General features: G+C 48.0%; 1 protein-coding gene and 1 long non-coding RNA gene across 3 annotated transcripts in view; one reads left to right on the forward strand and one right to left on the reverse strand.

The window, feature by feature from the left end:
• The window catches only part of GNG7 (G protein subunit gamma 7), a 156,972-nt gene that overhangs the window by 62,560 nt on the left and 76,689 nt on the right, over positions 1 to 17,723 (reverse strand). The window lies entirely within an intron of this gene.
• On the forward strand, positions 14,825 to 16,988 carry LOC130707237 (uncharacterized). Its single transcript, XR_009007138.1, has 3 exons — positions 14,825 to 14,948; positions 15,044 to 15,244; positions 15,436 to 16,988. It is a non-coding gene; the product is annotated as an uncharacterized LOC130707237 (long non-coding RNA).

Here is a 17,723-nt window from a genome sequence, read left to right on the forward strand (position 1 = left end):
CAATTCTTGGTGGCGTTGAGAGCATCACAGGTCCTCTTCTGCTCGAAGGCTTCGGGCACGTCTCCTGCTCCATTTTCACAAGGGGACTGCCAAGCTTGTGCTGCCTCTCTGAGCTCACAGAGAGGACGTGCTGGAGGCCCTGCCCTGCACTGTCCTGGGTGGAAGCTTCCACACACACGGTCCCTTTCTGGGCCCAGGGCCACCCACGGGGGCTGCTTGGCCTGTGTGGGTTTAGCCACCCTCTTGCACTCAGTGTCCTTTTTGTTTTTAATTTCTGCTTTAAAAAGTAAATTTTAAAACTTTTGTAGTCATTACAGATTCACAGGAAGTTGCAAAAACCATGTGCGGGAAATACTGTGGACCCTTCCCCCGGCCTCCCCCGGTTGTAACATCTCGCATAACTATGGTTAGTATCATAACCAGTGTCTTCGTCCTCTTGGACTGTAGGAACAATAGCACAGGCTGGGGGGCTTAAAGCACAGACATTCACTTCTCTGGTTCTGGAGGCTGGAGTCTGAGATCAGGGTGCCGGCGTGGCTGGTTCCTGGTGAGGGTACACGTCCTGACCTGCAGTCGGCTGCCTTCCTGCTGTGACCTCACATGGCAGAGAGAGCTCTGGTCTCTCTTCCTCTCCTTACAAGGACACGAATCCTACCATGGGGGCCCCACCCTAATGACCTCACCTAACCCTAATCCTCTCCCAAAGGCCCCATCTCCAAATACCATCCCATGGGCTTCAGCATATGGATTCTGGGGACACAGACATTCAGTCCATTACAACCAGGAAATTGATACTGACACAACCCACAGAGCTTAGTCAGATGTCCCCAGTGTCCTGTGCACGCATGTGTGTGTGTCATGTAACTTTAGTGCATGTGTAGATTCATGCCCCCCACCACAGTCAAGACACAGGACAGTTCCAAGAGCAACCCCCCCTCATGCTACACCTCTCAGCCACACCTCCTCTTCCTCTTCCGTAATCCCTTCTTCAGTGCATTGATCAAACGTCCATGGTCCCCCACAAAATACTAGCAAACCGAACCCAGCGACATATGAAGAGGATTCTACCCCACGGCCACGTGGCGGAATGCACGGTCGGTTTAACATCTGACAGTCCACATAAAACAGCCCGTCAACAGAGTAAAGGACAGAACCCACAAGACCACCTCAATATGATGCAGATGAAGACGTGACATCTTTCTATGCTCCTCTGTCATAAAAACACTCACCAAACCAGGAATAGAAGGGAACTTCCATGCAAGCCACAGCGAAGGAGCCCGCCGGCCGCAACTAAGACCCAGCACAACCAAATAAATAAAGAAATAAAGAAGGGAAGTTCCTCAACCTGATCCAGGGTATCCCGGAAACCCCACAGCCACCAGGATGCTCCCAGTAAAAGACTGCACGCCTTTCCACCGTCACCAGGGGGGGACACAAGGACGCAAGCACGCTCTCGCCGCTTCTACTCAATGTGTACTGTAAGTTCCAGTCAGGGCAGTTGGGCGAGAAAACGAAATAAAAGGCATCCAGATTGGAGAGGAAGAAGGAAGACTGTGTCTCTGCGTGCAGATGACAGATCTGGGTATAAACGGCACGGCAGCAGTGCAGCGCACCACAGGCCGCTGAGAGACCAAGCTAGTCTTGGAGCCACGAGTCTCTCCTGGGCTTGGTGGGGACGGGGCAGGGGCTGGGGGGGGGGTGGTACGGGGGTCCTGCCGAACTGTGACTGGCCTTTACAGTCTCATTGACTCCCTCGGGACAACCAGAAGGGCAGCAGATTAGAAAGTCCCACTGAGATAAGCCCATGATGGGCTCTCTGCAGAGGGACAGGTAGTAAACAGACCTCTTAAAACACGTCATGAGGTTTTCGGTTTTTGTTTTGAAAGTCAACAGCTGCCCAGAGCCCGGCAGGGCAGGTCAAAGGGCCAATTCCTTGGCCGGGAACAGGGTGGGGACAGAGGGCAGCTGGAGCCGGACGCCAGCCCTGTGGGAACGTTGTCCCGTCGGGGCCGTATTTCTTCTCCATCCTCCTCCCACCTTCACTCCCAAATGTCTGCTGACGCATCTGTCCTTGGCTGCTCCGTGGGAACCCCAAACTCAGGGGGACCAACTTGTCCGGTTGAGCGTTCTAAGTCCTGCACCCTGGGAATCCCTCAGCCCCGGCAAACCAGGGTGGCCCAGATGGCTGGTCACCTCACGAACTCCTCCAGCTGGTCCCCTCTTCCTCCAGGCTCCCCCGCTGGGCTGCGCAGCACCATCGTTCTCCCTGGTGGCTTAGGTGTGACACTGGGGCCCCCGTGCTGTCCTCCAGGCAGGCCTCTTCTCACACGGCTCCTCAGATCTCCCGCCTGCCTCTCGGCCTTCCTGCATCTTTCCCACCTCTACTGCCTTAATCTGGTCCCCTCCTCCCGTATCCAGGTCATGGGAGCAGGAAGGGTAATAAAACATTGATCTGGTGCCCCTGGGCCCTGAGCATGGAGGGCTGTATGATGTTTATGACCATTTAGCACAGGGAACTATATTCAACATCTTGTGATAAACCATAATGGAAAAGAATATGAAAAAAAATGTATACATATATGTATAACTGAATCACTTTGCAGTACAGTAGAAATGAACACAACATTGTAAATTGACTATACTTCAGTGAAATGAATTTTAAAAATTAAAATTAAAATTAAATTTTAAAAAGTCATAGCATACACACTACAACATGGATGAACCCCACAACACACAGAGTTTGAGAAGCTAGATGCAAAAGATTACATAGCGTGTGATTCCATTTACGTGAAGCGTCCAGAAGAGGCAAATCCAGAGAGACAGAGAGTGGGTTATTAGGTGTCAGGGCCTGGGGGAGGGGGTGGGGGTGACTGTTAATGGGGACGGGGTCTCCTTTGGGGGTAATGAGAATGTTCTGGAAGTAGATGGTGGTGATGGTTGTAAATTCTGTAAATATACTAAAAACTGTTGAATTGTACACTTAAAATGGTAAAGTTTATAATATATAAAATTTTTTAATGTCCATTTTATTTTTTTTTAATTTCTTTCTTTTTTTTTTTTTTTTGGCCATGCGGCTTGTGGGATCTTAGTTCCCCGACCAAGGATTGAACCCATGCCCCCTGCAGTAGAGGCGAGGAGACCTAACCACTGGACCACCAGGGAATTCCCTATAGTATATAAATTTTAACTCTATAACGCTGTTGGAAAATAAATGATAAGTAACAACATTATCAAGAGGTCAGGCCCTTTATCCAAATGGATTTTTCGGACACATTGGTTTTTTTTTTTTTTTTTTTTTTAAAGATTTATTTTTTTTATTGATTAATTGATTGATTGATTGATTGCTATGTTGGGTCTTCGTTTCTGTGCTAGGGCTTTCTCTAGTTGTGGCAAGCGGGGGCCACTCTTCATCACGGTGCGCGGGCCTCTCACTATCGCGGCCTCTCTTGTTGCGGAGCACAGGCTCCAGACGCGCAGGCTCAGTAATTGTGGCTCACGGGCCCAGCTGCTCTGCGGCATGTGGGATCTTCCCAGACCAGGGCTCGAACCCGCGTCCCCTGCATTGGCAGGCAGACTCTCAACCACTGCGCCACCAGGGAAGCCCGGACACATTGGTTTTTAAGAGTATCATTAAAACAAAAAGATTAGAGGTGCTATGGGAGAAACAGAACAGGTAAGGGTGGTTTTCAATTTTACTCTATTGAGTGCATGATCATTTTCACATATTTTATAGATGAGAAAACTGAGGCTTAGAAATGGTAGAATTATGTGAACTATAGTCAATAAAACTGTCACTCTCTCTCCATCCATCTATCCATCCATCCATCCATTCATCCATCCATCTATTCATCTATTCATCCATCCATCTATCCATCCATCCATCTGTCCATCCCTCCATACACACACACACTTGAAACGGTAGAACTGCAACTAGAACTCAGGAGCTGCAAACCATGATCCAATACTATTCTTATCCTTTAAAAATGTCAATACCTATTTTATTTTTCAAAGTTAAACATGGTTCTTATTAGTACACTCTTCCCTGGATTCCTGATGCTCTTGATAACCTAGCAACACAACATCTCTCAGAGGACAAGGCAGAAAATTCTCCCGCAGCATGTTCCACTCACAAACAAGTGCGCCTCGCTCAGAAGGCTCTGTGAACCAATGATGTGGAGGGTAAAAATAATCAGCCCTCCTTGCCACCTCTTACAAGATTTGTAAGGAATACTCCTGTGTGCCCATGCTATTTGCCAAAACTCTACCCCGTCTCCACTCTGCCCCGCTCTCTCTCTTGTAAGATGCCAGAGATGCACACGGGATCCAACCTTGGCGTTCCACACACCCCACAGACCGCCCTGGAATGAGGGGCTGCTGCCCACCACCTGTGTCTCCAAGGACTTACCAGGCCTGAAGAGCTTCAGGGAAAACCTTGCTTTTCTGAAGCCAAACTGAAAAGCAGTGGTGGCATTTAAGAGGAAAAATATAATATGATGTGTGCTTCTTCTTTATGCCTTTTTGTTATTTCCTAGATTTTTCAGTGTGTTGTCATTTGAAAAAAAAATAGTTAATTGATTTTTTTTTAAGGGAGAAATTATGGGGGCCTGAGCATGAGACCCAGAGTTCCTCTCACTCCCAACTCCTTGACAAGGCTATTCACCTAAAGAACCAATGTAGAGGAAAAGTTTTTCCCAGGGCTAATGACTAAAGGAAACTCTCTTCTACACTTGGGAGCTTCAGGATGGGTGAGAGCCATAAAGCCAATAAAAAGACAGATAACAAACTGGAAAAATCACTCACAGCATATGTAATAGACAAAGTGTTAGTGCCCATCATATGTAAAGAGCACCTACAAATCAATAAGAAAAAAATCTCAGGAAAAATAAAGGTCCTTGAAGATATACAAACAGAAGAAAGAAAGAAAGAAGGAAGGAAGGAAAGAAAGAAAGAAAAAGAAAGAAAGAAAGAAAGAAAAAGAAAGGAAGGAGGGAAGGAAGAAAGAAAGAAAAAGAGAAAGAAACAAAGAGGGAAAAGGTGATCAATCTCTCTGATGACCAAATAAATGAATATGAATACATCAAAGAGACATCATTTTTCACACAACTGACTGGCAAAACTTTTACATTTAATTACTAACCATTATGGTAAGGCTGTGGGGGCAATGGTGCCGTTGAAGGGAGTTTAAATTGGTATAAGTTTTGTGGAAGGTCATTTGTCAATGACTAAATTTTAAATGCGTCGGGGGGGGGGGTGGCATATGGGGAATCTCTGCACCTTCCCCTCAATTTTGCTATGAACCTACAAGTGTTGCAAAAATAAAATTTAGGGAAATTAAATACAGCATACTTATTGTACTGACAAAAAGTGACAGCCAAAATACACTGTTAAGTTTCTGTTAAAGGCAGAAAAGTATGGTTGTTATGTTTTTGTTTTGAAAAAGATCTCCTTCTGTCACAGGACTTGTTTCTAGCAACAAGGCAGACTGCATTGCCTATGTCTCCCTTCCTGTAAAGCCCAAGCAATACCAGATTAAAGAAAACTAACACTCTGGGCTCACAAAAAGGAAGAAAACTAGCAGAGAATCAAGACACCAGAGGGCTGCACACCCGCGTGGTGGGAGGGGTGCGTCGGCTGCCAGGCTGAGAGACTGGCTGCTGGGCTCAGCCACCTCGGTGTTGCTATTGTGTTTATAATCTCTTTCTCTTTCTAATTTATAGTTTTCAGTTTACAGAAAAACTGTGAAGATAATACAGAGTTTCCACGCACCCCACACCGAGTTTCCCTTATTGTTAATTTCTAGCATTATATGGCAATTTGTCTTAATTAATGAACCAATATCGATACATTATTACTAACTAAAATGCACATTTATTCAGGTTTCCTTAGCATTTCCCCAGTGTTCTTTCTCTGTCATAGGATCCCACCCAGGACCAGATGCTACATTTAGGCGTTGTAAGGTTAATTTTATGTGTCAGCCTGAGCAGGCCAAGGGTGCCCAGATACTTGGTGAAACAGTCCCGCTACTAGGGCTTGTCTGATGTCTTCCTCCTAGTTAGACTGGGGTGATGGATTCTGGGGAGAGAGGCTGAGGGGATAAAGTATCCTTTCCACCCCAGTATATGAAGGGTACATACTTGTTACATATGACACCAAAAGCACAGGTAACAACAACAAAAAGTGGACCTCATCAAAATTAAAACCCTTTGTGCATCAGAGGAGATTACCAATAGAGTAAAAGGCAAACAACAGAATGGGGGGAAATATTTGCAAATCATATATCCAATAAGGGGTTAATATCCAGAATACATAAAGAACTTCTCCTACTAAACCAACAACAACCTGGTTAAAAAATGGGCACCTGAATGGCCATCTCTCCCAAGAAGACACACAAATGGCCAATAAGCACATGACAAGATGCTCAACAGCACTAACCATTAGAGAACTGCCAGTCAAAACCACAAGAAATACCCCTTTGCACCCATTAGGATGGCTGTTATAAAAATAAAAAAGCAATAATAGAAAAGAACAAGATTGGTGAGGACGTGGAGATACTGGAACCCTTGGGCATGGCTGTTGGGGAGATGTAGAATGGTGCAGCCACTATGGAAAACAGTATGAAGCTTCCTCGGAAAATTAAACATAGAATTACCTATGATCTAGCAATTCCACTTCTGGGTGTATGCCTGAAAGTATTGACAGCAGGGACCCAAACATAGATTTGCACACCCATATTCACAGCAGCATTATTCACAATAGCCAAAAGGTGGAAACAACCCAAGTGTCCATCAACAGATGAACAGAAAAACAAAATGTGGTCCATCCAAACACTGGAATATTATTCAGCCTTAAAAAGGGAGGAAATTCTGACACACACTACAGTGTGGATGAAACCTGAGGACATGATGCTGAGTGAAATAAGCCAGACACAGAAGGACAAATACTGTCTGATTCTACTCACAAGAGGTCCCTAGAGGAGTCAAATCCACAGAGACAGGAAGTAGATGGTGGGGGCCAGGGGCTGGGGGAAGGGATGGAGAATCAGTGTTTAACGGGGACAGAAAACCCACAGCCAATATAATACTCAACGGTGAGAAGCTGAAAGCCTTCCCACTAAAATCTGGAACAAGCAAAAAGGATGCCCTCTCTCACCACCTCTATTCAATATAGTATTGGAAGCCCTCGCCAGCAATCAGACACGAAAAAGAAATAGAAGGTATCCACATTGGAAGGGAAGAGGTAAAATTGTCATTATATGAGGATGACATGATACTATGTATAGAAAACCCTAAAGACTCCACATAAAAACTACTAGAGCTGATAAATGAATTCAGCAAGGTAGCAGGCAGGATACAAGATTAACATACAGCAACTGGTTGTATCAATATTTCTTTACTCTAACAATGAAATATCAGAAAGGAAACGTAAAAGGGACAGAGTTTCGGTTTGGGAACATGAGAAAGTTCTAGAGATGGATGGTGGGGATGGTTGCCCAACAGTGTAAATGAATTTGTTTTTAACATTTATTTATTTTATTTATTTTTGGCTGCACTGGGTCTTCGTTGCTGTGCGTGGGCTTCAGTAGTTATAGCGCGCGGGCTCAGTAGTTGTGGCTCGTGGGCTCTAGAGCGCAAGCTCAGTAGCTGTGGCTCGCGGGCTTAGTTGCTCTGCGGCATGTGGGATCTTCCTGGACCAGGGCTTGAACCCGTGTCCCCTGCATTGGCAGGCGGATTCTTAACCACTGTGCCCCCAGGGAAGCCCAGTGTGAATGAACTTAATGCCACTGAACTTTATACTTAAAATGGTTAAGATGATAAATGTTATGTTATGTGTATTTTACCACAATAAAAAGTTTATTTATATTTATATATATATATATATATATATATATATATATATATATATATATATATATTTAAAAGGCCAGGACCCCCATAGGGCTGCATCCTTAGGGGAAGAGAGACTAGACAGAAAGTCCACCCGGCAGTGCAGAGGTGCAGTAAGATGCCCACCTCCATCTGAGCCTATGGGCTTCCCTGGGGATTGGCAGCCATAGTCCTGTTCTCACCCCAAGTGGCTTAGAACCTGGAGCTAAGAAATCAACCTAAAATGTGGTCCCAAACATCTGAGGAACCCACCAGAACCCAGTCACTACAAAGGGACGTGTTCTCAGCCCAGGCCACCTGGGATCCTCCCAGGTAAGGCTTGGGATGGCAAATGTGCAATGCACTCAGCGTCGTCACACATCCCCATTTCCATGGGTGCGTGCACAGGAAAAGTCTAGAAGGAAAGGTCAGAGGTGAAATGGGAGCATTTAGTTAGCACATTACTCTCATCTGGCCTTCCACTTAGCTTTTTCTATAAATGATCCAATTTCACACTCACAACGTCTCTGTGATGGTTTTTATTCCACCAAACAAATGAGGAAGCTGAAATGTAGGAAAACAAAGAAACTTGCCCAAGACTCACAATTAAAATTTGTGGGCAAATCTAGACTGGACACTCGGCCCCCTGTCCCTGTGTCAATGACCGTCAATTCCCATCTATCCCACACTCTCGACGGGGGGTTAATTCCAGGGAGCAGGGCTTGCGGTTGGAGATTTCCACTTTCTCATGCCTGTGTTATTTATAAATACATTCTCGACAGGGGGTGAAACTCGATTCCCCGGGAGGGGAGAAAAATCTAACTCTTTTTATGCATGAAGGACAGCTGTACAGACGACACATAAACAGATACACAGTGTACCTGTGCTGTTAGTAATTTTTTTTTAACTGTGGTGATCTTTATTACACCCCCAACATCTTTTTTTTTTAATTTTTATTTATTTATTTATTTATTTATTTATTTATTTTTGGCCGTGTTGGGTCTTCGTTGCTGCGTGCAGGCTTTCTCTAGTTTCGGCGAGCGGGGGCTACTCTTCATTGCGGTGCGCAGGCTTCTCATTGCGGTGGCTTCTCTTGTTGTGGATCACGGGCTCTAGGCGGGCGGGCTTCAGTAGTTGTGGCATGTGGGCTCAGTAGTTGTGGCACACGGGCTTAGTTGCTCCACGGCATATGGGATCTTCCCAGACCAGGGCTCGAACCCATGTCCCCTGTGTTGGCAGGCGGATTCTTAACCACTGCGTCACCAGGGAAGCCCCTGTGCTGTTAGTATTTTATGGGTCTTCCATAAGGAGAATTTTTTCTCATCAACTCTTTGATTACCAGAACTTGAATTTTTCCCAATAATGAGCAACCTCCAAAGGTGGACAATTAAGGGTTTTTTTAATTGAACTATAATTGATTTACAATATTGTGTTAGTTTCAGGCGTACAGCAAAGTGATTCAGCTATATATATGTATATATATTCTTTTTCAGATTCTCTTCCATTATAGGTTATTACCAGATATTGAATATAGTTCCCTGTGCTGTATAGTAAATCCGTGTTGTTTACCTATTTTATATTTATTGGTGTGTATCTATTAATCCCATACTCCTAATTTATCCCTCCCACCACTTCCCCTTTGGTAACCGTAAGTTTGTTTTCCATGTCTGTGAGTCTGTTTCTGTTTTGTAAATAAGTTCATTTGTACTATTTTTTAGATTCCACATATAAGTGAGAGCATATGACATTTGTCTTTGTCTGACTTACTTCACTCAGTATGATAACCTCTAGGTCCATCCATGTTGCTGCAAATGGCATTATTTCATTCCTTTTTATGGCTGAGTAATATTCATTGTATATATGTGCCACATCTTCTTTATCCATTACTCTGTCGATGGACATTTAGGGTGCTTCCATGTCTTGGCTATTGTGAATAGTGCTGCCATGAACATTGGGGTGCATGTATCTTTTCAAATTACAGTTTTCACCAGATATATATGCCCAGGAGTGCGGTTGCTGGATCATACGATAGCTCTATTTTTAGTTTTTTAAGGAACCTCCATACTGTTCTCCATAATGGCTGCACCAATTTACATTCCCACCAACAGTGTAGGAGGGACAATTAATTCAACAATTAAGAGGTTTTTAAAAGTATCATTATGAACTCATGGTGTTTAGATATATGGTATGTCTTCATCCACTGCCAGCATTATTCTTTTTGATAAGCAATTAGGACAAGGAAGTCTAAAAAGGATCATGAAAAAAAGAAAAAAGAAGATTGAGAGAATGCTGATTTATACTGAGCCAGTATCACTTCTGTATAAATTTATTTTTACATGAAGGAAAAAAAGATTGAAGCTGAACTAAAAGGTCACTTCACTGCAAGCTGGAAAGAAGTCTAGTTTCTAAGAAACATCTCCAAAAATGGGAAGTTGAGTTTCTAAGGAACAGTTCCACTGAGTTTTGGTGAAGAAGTGGGGCTGCGAGCTGGAGAGCAGGACAAGGCAGGAAGCGGGGTGCCCCACGTGTGGCTGGAAAAACCAAATGCCACTGGCTCCTGCTGGCAGGAAGGGCGCCCTGCTCTTCGCTCCGCAAGCATAAATACCACGTGGTGCTTTGCTGGCCGGCCTGCTGTCCTGGGCTCACCCCGGGAGCGCTGCACTTTCCCTCGCTGACTCGGGGATTATCTGTCTTCTTGAAAATCTACGCTGGGATCTGAGGTTTCAGTTTCACCAAAATAAATCCTGCACTGGCCCAGCCCTTCCTCAGTTCATCCAAACAAACCAGTCTGGTTTCTGAGAGCATTTCAAGGGGTGCTGGCGGAAAAAGCACTGCCCTGCCGGCCTCTGGAATGCAGGATGCAGACCTTGTGGATGATCCCTCATCCCTTGGCAGCCCTGCATGCCAGGGGGTACCAAAATCCCCAAATTCGGGGAAGTTTGGGCATTTCTCTAAGGTTGTGAAGTAGGTTGTCAACCCAGGTTTGGTCTGGAACGTCAAAGTTCAGCGGCAACCCGGAAGCACTTGAATGAAGGGATGTGGTGGTCTCCCCTCTCCCTGCTCCCACCCCCCAGGGATCCTTGCCTCTTGCAATTTTTTAAAAAAATTTTATTTATTTATTTATTTTTGGCCGTGTTGGGTCTTCGTTTCTGTGCGAGGGCTTTCTCTAGTTGCGGCAAGCGGGGGCCACTCTTCATGGCGGTGCGCGGGCCTCTCACTCTCGCGGCCTCTCTTGTTGCGGAGCACAGGCTCCAGACGCGCAGGCTCAGTAGCTGTGGCTCACGGGCCCAGTTGCTCCGCGGCATGTGGGATCTTCCCAGACCAGGGCTCGAACCCGTGTCCCCTGCATTGGCAGGCAGATTCTCAACCACTGTGCCACCAGGGAAGCCCGCCTCTTGCATTTTTAAGGCGGGTGCCTTCATTTGTTCACAGACCCCATGGGGTAGGAACAAGGTTCCCCCCCTCAGCACCGTGGACATTCAGGGCCAGGTCATCCTCTGAGGGGGCGTCCTGGGCGCTGTGGGGTGTGCAGCAGCCTCCCTGGCCCCGCCCACTCAGTGCCAGGAGCCCACCCTGGTCATGAAAACCACAGATGCCCCAGACACCGCCCAGGGTCCCCTGGGGGCCAGTTCACCCAGATGAGAGCCCTGATCTAGAAGAACTCATGACACGTGAACAAGCAACTGGCCTCTGTCGATTCAGCTCAAGGAACGTCCGTGGCGCATCTGCTAAAGGTTGGTCTGGGGACTCCTACTCCCCAGCTGCATGGCTCTGGGCAGGTCAGTCGACCCCTCCCACACCTCCTGGGGCTGTGCGGTCAGTGCCCCCACGCGGTGCTTGCTACTTGGAGCCGTGGATGGGTGAAGGCACAAAGGAAGAGAGCAGGAAAAAAGGCATGGCAGCGCAGGGAAGTCCAGCTGACACCCACAGAAGTCATAAACTACATCCTTTTTCTCGATCTGTGTCTCCCTTGAAAAAGTTCCATCTGCAGCCTCCAAATGACTTGCAAAAACTTAAGCAAGAAGTTTAGAAAAACGAGTGACAAGTGAACCGAAATGTGGCCTCCAAGACCACAATAAGGTTGAAAACAGCATTTTCTCCTTGGAATTCCAGGCCTTCCAAGGTCTCATCCAGCCTTTTCATGGACTTCAGGTTGGGCTGACCCCTTAATGAATGTTCCTAATGCACGTATAACACAGTGCAATTTGCAAAAGTTCACATGATTGCAGTTGGGAGCAGCTTGTTGTGTTTAGGGGAGGGGGGGTTAAGGTGAGTCTCATTATCTGAGCATTTGGCATCATGAATTCAATGATCGTGAGCTGGACTGAAAATACAACATGAGGAAAGTTTTGTAAACCAAGCAGAAAGGAAGTCCACCCACCATTCTGCAAAGGCACCCACAGGGGACGCACCCGGAGTGAGACGGGTGATGCCGCATTAGGCTCTCCTGTTCAGTCCCTGTTCCAGATGCTCTCATGGTGAAAAGACTTGTGGTGTGTGATTACTGCTTCTCTTCCTATTATTTTTAATATCACGGCCCCTACATGCAAGCCCTCTGCTTCTGTATATAGGTGAAGGTACCCCAGATTTTTCTGACACTGGAGGGAAAACGGCCATGTTGGACTCACTGAGTGATAGCCCCCCGGGATGTTCTGCCTTACCTCAACTTTAATCTTTTAAAAGATAATAATTAGAGGAACACTCATGGCAGTTAAGAACACCAACTCTGGAGGCAGAAGGGTTGGTTCCCACATTCAAGTTCTCCTGTCCGGCGGCTACGGGAGACACGGAAACTGAACTGGACGAGATGCGTCGTAGCATCTGCCTTAAAGGCAAATGAGGCGGGCTTCCCTGGTGGTGCAGTGGTTGGGAATCCGCCTGCCGATGCAGGGGACACGGGTTCGAGCCCTGGTCTGGGAAGATCCCACATGCTGCAGAGCAACTAAGCCTGTGTGCCACAACTACTGAGCCTGTGCTCTAGAGCCCACGAGCCACAACTACTGAGCCCTCGTGCCACAACTACTGAGCCTGCGAGCCACAGCTACTGAGCCTGCGTGCCACAACTACTGAGTTTGCATGCCACAACTACTGAGCCCATGCACCACAACTACTGCGCCCGCGCACCACAACTACTGAGCCCACGCACCACAACTACTGAGCCCACATGCCACAACTGTTGAAGCCCGTGCGCCTAGAGCCCATGCTCCGCAACAAGAGAAGCCACTGCAATGAGAAGCCTGCGCACCGCAACAAAGAGTAGCCACCGCTCGCCGCCACTAGGGAAAGCCTGTGCACAGCAACGAAGACCCAACGTAGCCAAAAAAATTTTTAAATAAATAAATAAAATAAAATTACTTAAAAAAAGAGTATGCTTAGTTTAAAAACAAATAAAAAGTACAAAAAAAGAAGTACATACAGGTAAAACCTTCTTAGCTATGGCACCAAAAACACAAGCGACACAAGAAAAAAATAAATGGGGGAACGTCATCAAAGTTAAAAGCATTTGTGCTTCAAAGGACACCAGCAAGAAAGTGAACAGACAACCCACAGAATGGGAGAAAATATTTGCAAATCCTATCTCTGGATGAGGAACTCGTCCAAGAAACCACATATATGTACATCATTATGATGAGTAAAAGGTATTGGGGAGGGTGTGCATGAGTGGTGGTGCAGGGGGCATCTGGGAACTCTGTACTTCCTCTCAATTTTGCTGTGAACCTAAAAATACTCTAAAAAATAGTCTATTAAAAAAAATATTGAGGACCCCAGACAGCTTGTGTTAAAAAAATCCCAAAAAAACTATTTCTAAAATTTTAGCAGGACTACATTTTTAAATGACAAGTAACAACTTTTCAAAAAAATATATTTTTTTAGGGAGAACAGTGCTGTTTGCTGCATTTTGCAAATCTCTTCCGTGTGTGTCTGAACAGAAGACAGCTGGATTCTCATGCCAGCTTCTGCGTTCAATCTGTTGTGACATGAGACCCACGTAACTGCTGGAAAACAGCACACACGTGTGAGAAAATGCGAGTGACAGAGGCCAGGAGTGCTTAGTCTTGGGACGCTACCAGGAAGAACCCGCTGCAGGGTCTCCTCTCCATTTCACAGCTGGGAAAACGAGCTCAAAGTCGGCACCAGACCTGCCCAAGTCCACCACATGCAGCTCAAGTCCCGGGATACACCTGGGACCCTGCGTCTCCAAAGACTTTGGCCGTGGGTAGGTAGCCCCAGACCCACCGTGCCTCAGTTCAATCCGACCAACCGCTGACCGCCCAGTGTTTCCAAGGTGATGCGATGGAGGGGTCCCGCTGAGGGCCGTGCCGTTTTGCAGGTTCACGGCCCTCCATGCGGTATACGCCTCTGTCGCCCCTGCCCTCCCGCCAGTGTCCCCACTGCTGGGCAGCAGGAAAAGAGAGGCACCTGCAGAAAGAGAGCGGATGTCACCTGCCCCCGCAAGATGCCAGCCAGGAAAAGAAAAGGCGGTGGGAATCCCAGAGGGTCCTTCCCGCTCCTTCCAGAAGCTGCGAGGAGCGTTTTGGAGGCGTCCCCCGGAAGGAAGCCTGTTGGCCCCAGACGTGATTCTCACCGAGGCTGAACCACCCACAGTCTCTGGCTTCGCTCTACTCCCTCTGGGCCTCGGGTAGAAGCAATCAGCAGAAAAGAACAGTCTGTGTGAGGGCCCCAGGTCACACCAGCCCCCAACTCGGCGAGCTGATGAAGGGAGATTGCGGATGGCGGGCGGACCGTGGGGACACCTGGGGCCAGGGCCCTGGAGCATCTGAGCACAAGCCACTAACAGCATGAGCCACCACCGATGGTATTCTGGGAATCAAATGAGTCCCAGACGCCAGGCTGCGAAGCAGAAGCCAGTCTCAGCCCGGGCAGCAGGCCACGCCTCTCCTCTTTTCCACTTTTTCTTCCATCAGAATTGCCTTTTATAGCCCGGTTGATATTTACCAACCAGATGAGGTCAGAGGGTGAGAGTAGTAACCACTGAAGTGTAAGGCCGGGGAGGACAGGCCAGATCAAGGCTGGAACCCAGACCCTGGGCTCTGGGGCAGGCGCTGGGCACAGAAGCGTTGAGAGGTCATAGGTCGGGGGCTGGCGAGGGTGAAAGGGTGGGGCAGGGCGGGCATCCTGCTACCAAGAGCCGACCTGCTGTGTTCTTTCCACCCCTCCAGGCTGCAGACAGTGGAAGCTCTCTGGAGAAGCCCAAGGAATCCAACCATCCCAGGCTGGGAAATGCAAACTCAGGCCCTTGTTCGCGGAGCCTGGACCCGAAACTGCCCAAAACTATGCAGGGCTCATGCTGACGGGGTGACGGCTAAATATAGGAAACCCAACTATCTGGAGAATGCAGCTTCTGCATTTGGGAGGGTAACGTAAGTTTGTTTTTATTCATTGTTCACAGATTTTTTTTGTTTTTGTTTTTTTGTAGGGCATTAAGAGCTGGGAAGAATTTCAGAGTTTGCCTCACAGAGATTCATTTCACAGACAGGGGACCTCAACTCAAGAGGGAGGGGCGTTTCATTTTTTTTCTTTTTTCTTTTTGGTCGCACTGCTCGGCTTGTAGGATCTTAGTCCCCCGACCAGGGATTGAACCTGCACCCTCGGCAGTGAAAGCACTGAGCTCTAACCACTGGACTGCCAAAGGACCACTGGAATTCCCAGGAGGGATGTTTCTTTTTTTGAGGAACTGGACGTTTTCTGCTCCATGCCTCTGAACCACGGCAAGGAGACCTCTCCCCATGTTCTCCACTTCTCGCCTCGAGGGTCTGCATCTCCCCCTCCCCACATTCAGGGATGGAGTGTGGTCTGTTGGTATGCTTTTCCCAGAGACAGATGTTGTGGGAAGGGCAAAATCCAGCTGGGGCTTCCCCCCACCTTAGAAATAGTCAGCCCAGGGGCTTCCCTGCTGGCGCACTGGTTAAGAATCCGCCTGTCAATTCAGGGGACACGGGTTCGAGCCCTGGTCCGGGAAGATCCCACATGCCACGGAGCAGCTAAGGCCATGCGCCACAACTACTGAACCTGTGCTCTAGGGCCTGCGAGCCACAACTACTGAGCCCACGTGTTGTAACTACTGAAGCCCGGGTGCCTAGAGCCTGTGCTCCGCAACAAGAGAAGCCACTGCAATGAGAAGCCCGCGCACCACAACGAAGAGTAGCCCCCGCTCGCCGCAACTAGAGAAAGCCCGCACGCAGCAACGAAGACCCAACGCAGCCAAAAATAAATAAATAAATAAAATTATTCTTTAAAAAAAGAAACAGTCGGCCCGGAGGGCCCAGGAAAGCAACTGAATTCTGGGGGAAGGTTGGGTACCTTTGTGCAGTCTGTGTTAGTTTCCTGGGGCTGCTGCAACAAACCACACGGATTTGGTGGCTTAAGGCAGCAGAAATTTATTCTCTGCAGTTCTGGAGGCCGGAAGTCTGAAATTAGCATCACTGGGCTGTAATCCAGGTGCGGCAGGGATGCGCTCCCTCACCTCCCCAGGAGGCTCCAGGGGAGGGTCCTTCCCACCTCCTGCAGCTCTTGGGGCCGCGGTGTCCTGAGCTTGTGGTCGCGGCCTTCCAGTCTCTGCCTCTGTCTTTCTGTGGCCTCTCCTCTGTGTCTGTGCAGAATCTCCTCCTGCCTCTTTCTTTTTCTTTTTTTTTTTAACTTTTTAAATTTTTTGGCCGCACCGCGTGGCATGCAGGATCTTAGTTCCTGGACCAGGGATTAAACTCGCGCCCCCTGCAGTGGAAGCTCAGAGTCCTAACCACTGGACTGCTAGGGAAGTCCCTCTGTCTCCTCCTTATGACTGCATCAAGGGCCCACCAGGATAATCTCCCCATCTCAAAAGCCTTCATTAAATCACACCTGCAAAATCTTCGCCTGCTCAGGTAACAGAGTCACAGGTTCCTGGGACTTAGGACCTGATATCTTTGGGGTGGGGTCATTCTTCAGCCAATCGCGAAGTCTCTCTCCAGGGCTGACGTGCATGCTGACAGGAATGCCCCCATGCCCAGCACCAGGCGGCCTGCCCCGGAGAGAAGGCAGCTGAAGCAACGGGCGAGGCGGTGCTGTCTTCCTGGAGGATGACCCCACACGGAGCTGATAAGGCTCCCATTTGGGCCGACAGGAGAGTTCCAGAACCAGGCAGTGGTGCTGGTTGCACAACACTGTGGATGTGCTAAATGCCAATGAATTGTCCGCTACAGAAAGATTAAAATGGTGGAATTTTTTTTGAAAAATGAAGATGGGAGGGGACTTCTCTGGCGGTCCAGTGGTTAAGACTCGGCGCTTCCACTGTAGGGGGCGTAGGTTCCAACCCTGGTCGGGGAACTAAGATCCCACATGCTGCAGGGTATGGCCAAAAAAATTAAAAAAAAAAAAAGGAAAAAGAAAAATGAAGGGAATTCCCTGGTGGCGCAGTGGTTAAGAATCCGCCTGCCAATGCAGGGGACACAGGTTTGAGCCCTGGTCCGGGAAGATCCTACATGCCGCGGAGCAACTAAGGCCATGCACCACAACTACTGAGCCTGCGCTCTAGAGCCCGTGTGCCACAACTACTGAAGCCTGCCTGCCTAGAGACCGTGCTCCGCAACAAGAGAAGCCACCACAATGAGAAGCCCGCGCATCGCAACAAAGAGTAGCCCCCGCTCGCCGCAACTAGAGAAAGCATGCACGTGGCAATGAAGACCCAACGCAGCCAAAAATGAATAAATAAATAAGAAAAAACAAGAAAAATGAAGATGGAAAATAAAATCCGCCCGGGGTCAGCTTAGCATCCGGGGCTCAGCGTGGCACTGGGACCCACCCTGGTGGCATCCCCCGTCATCCCCACTTAAGCTGCGGGGCTGCCGCCACCTGCTGTGGGAA

Source organism: Balaenoptera acutorostrata, chromosome 2 (genome assembly GCF_949987535.1).
Source record: "Balaenoptera acutorostrata chromosome 2, mBalAcu1.1, whole genome shotgun sequence".
NCBI lineage: Eukaryota > Metazoa > Chordata > Mammalia > Artiodactyla > Balaenopteridae > Balaenoptera > Balaenoptera acutorostrata.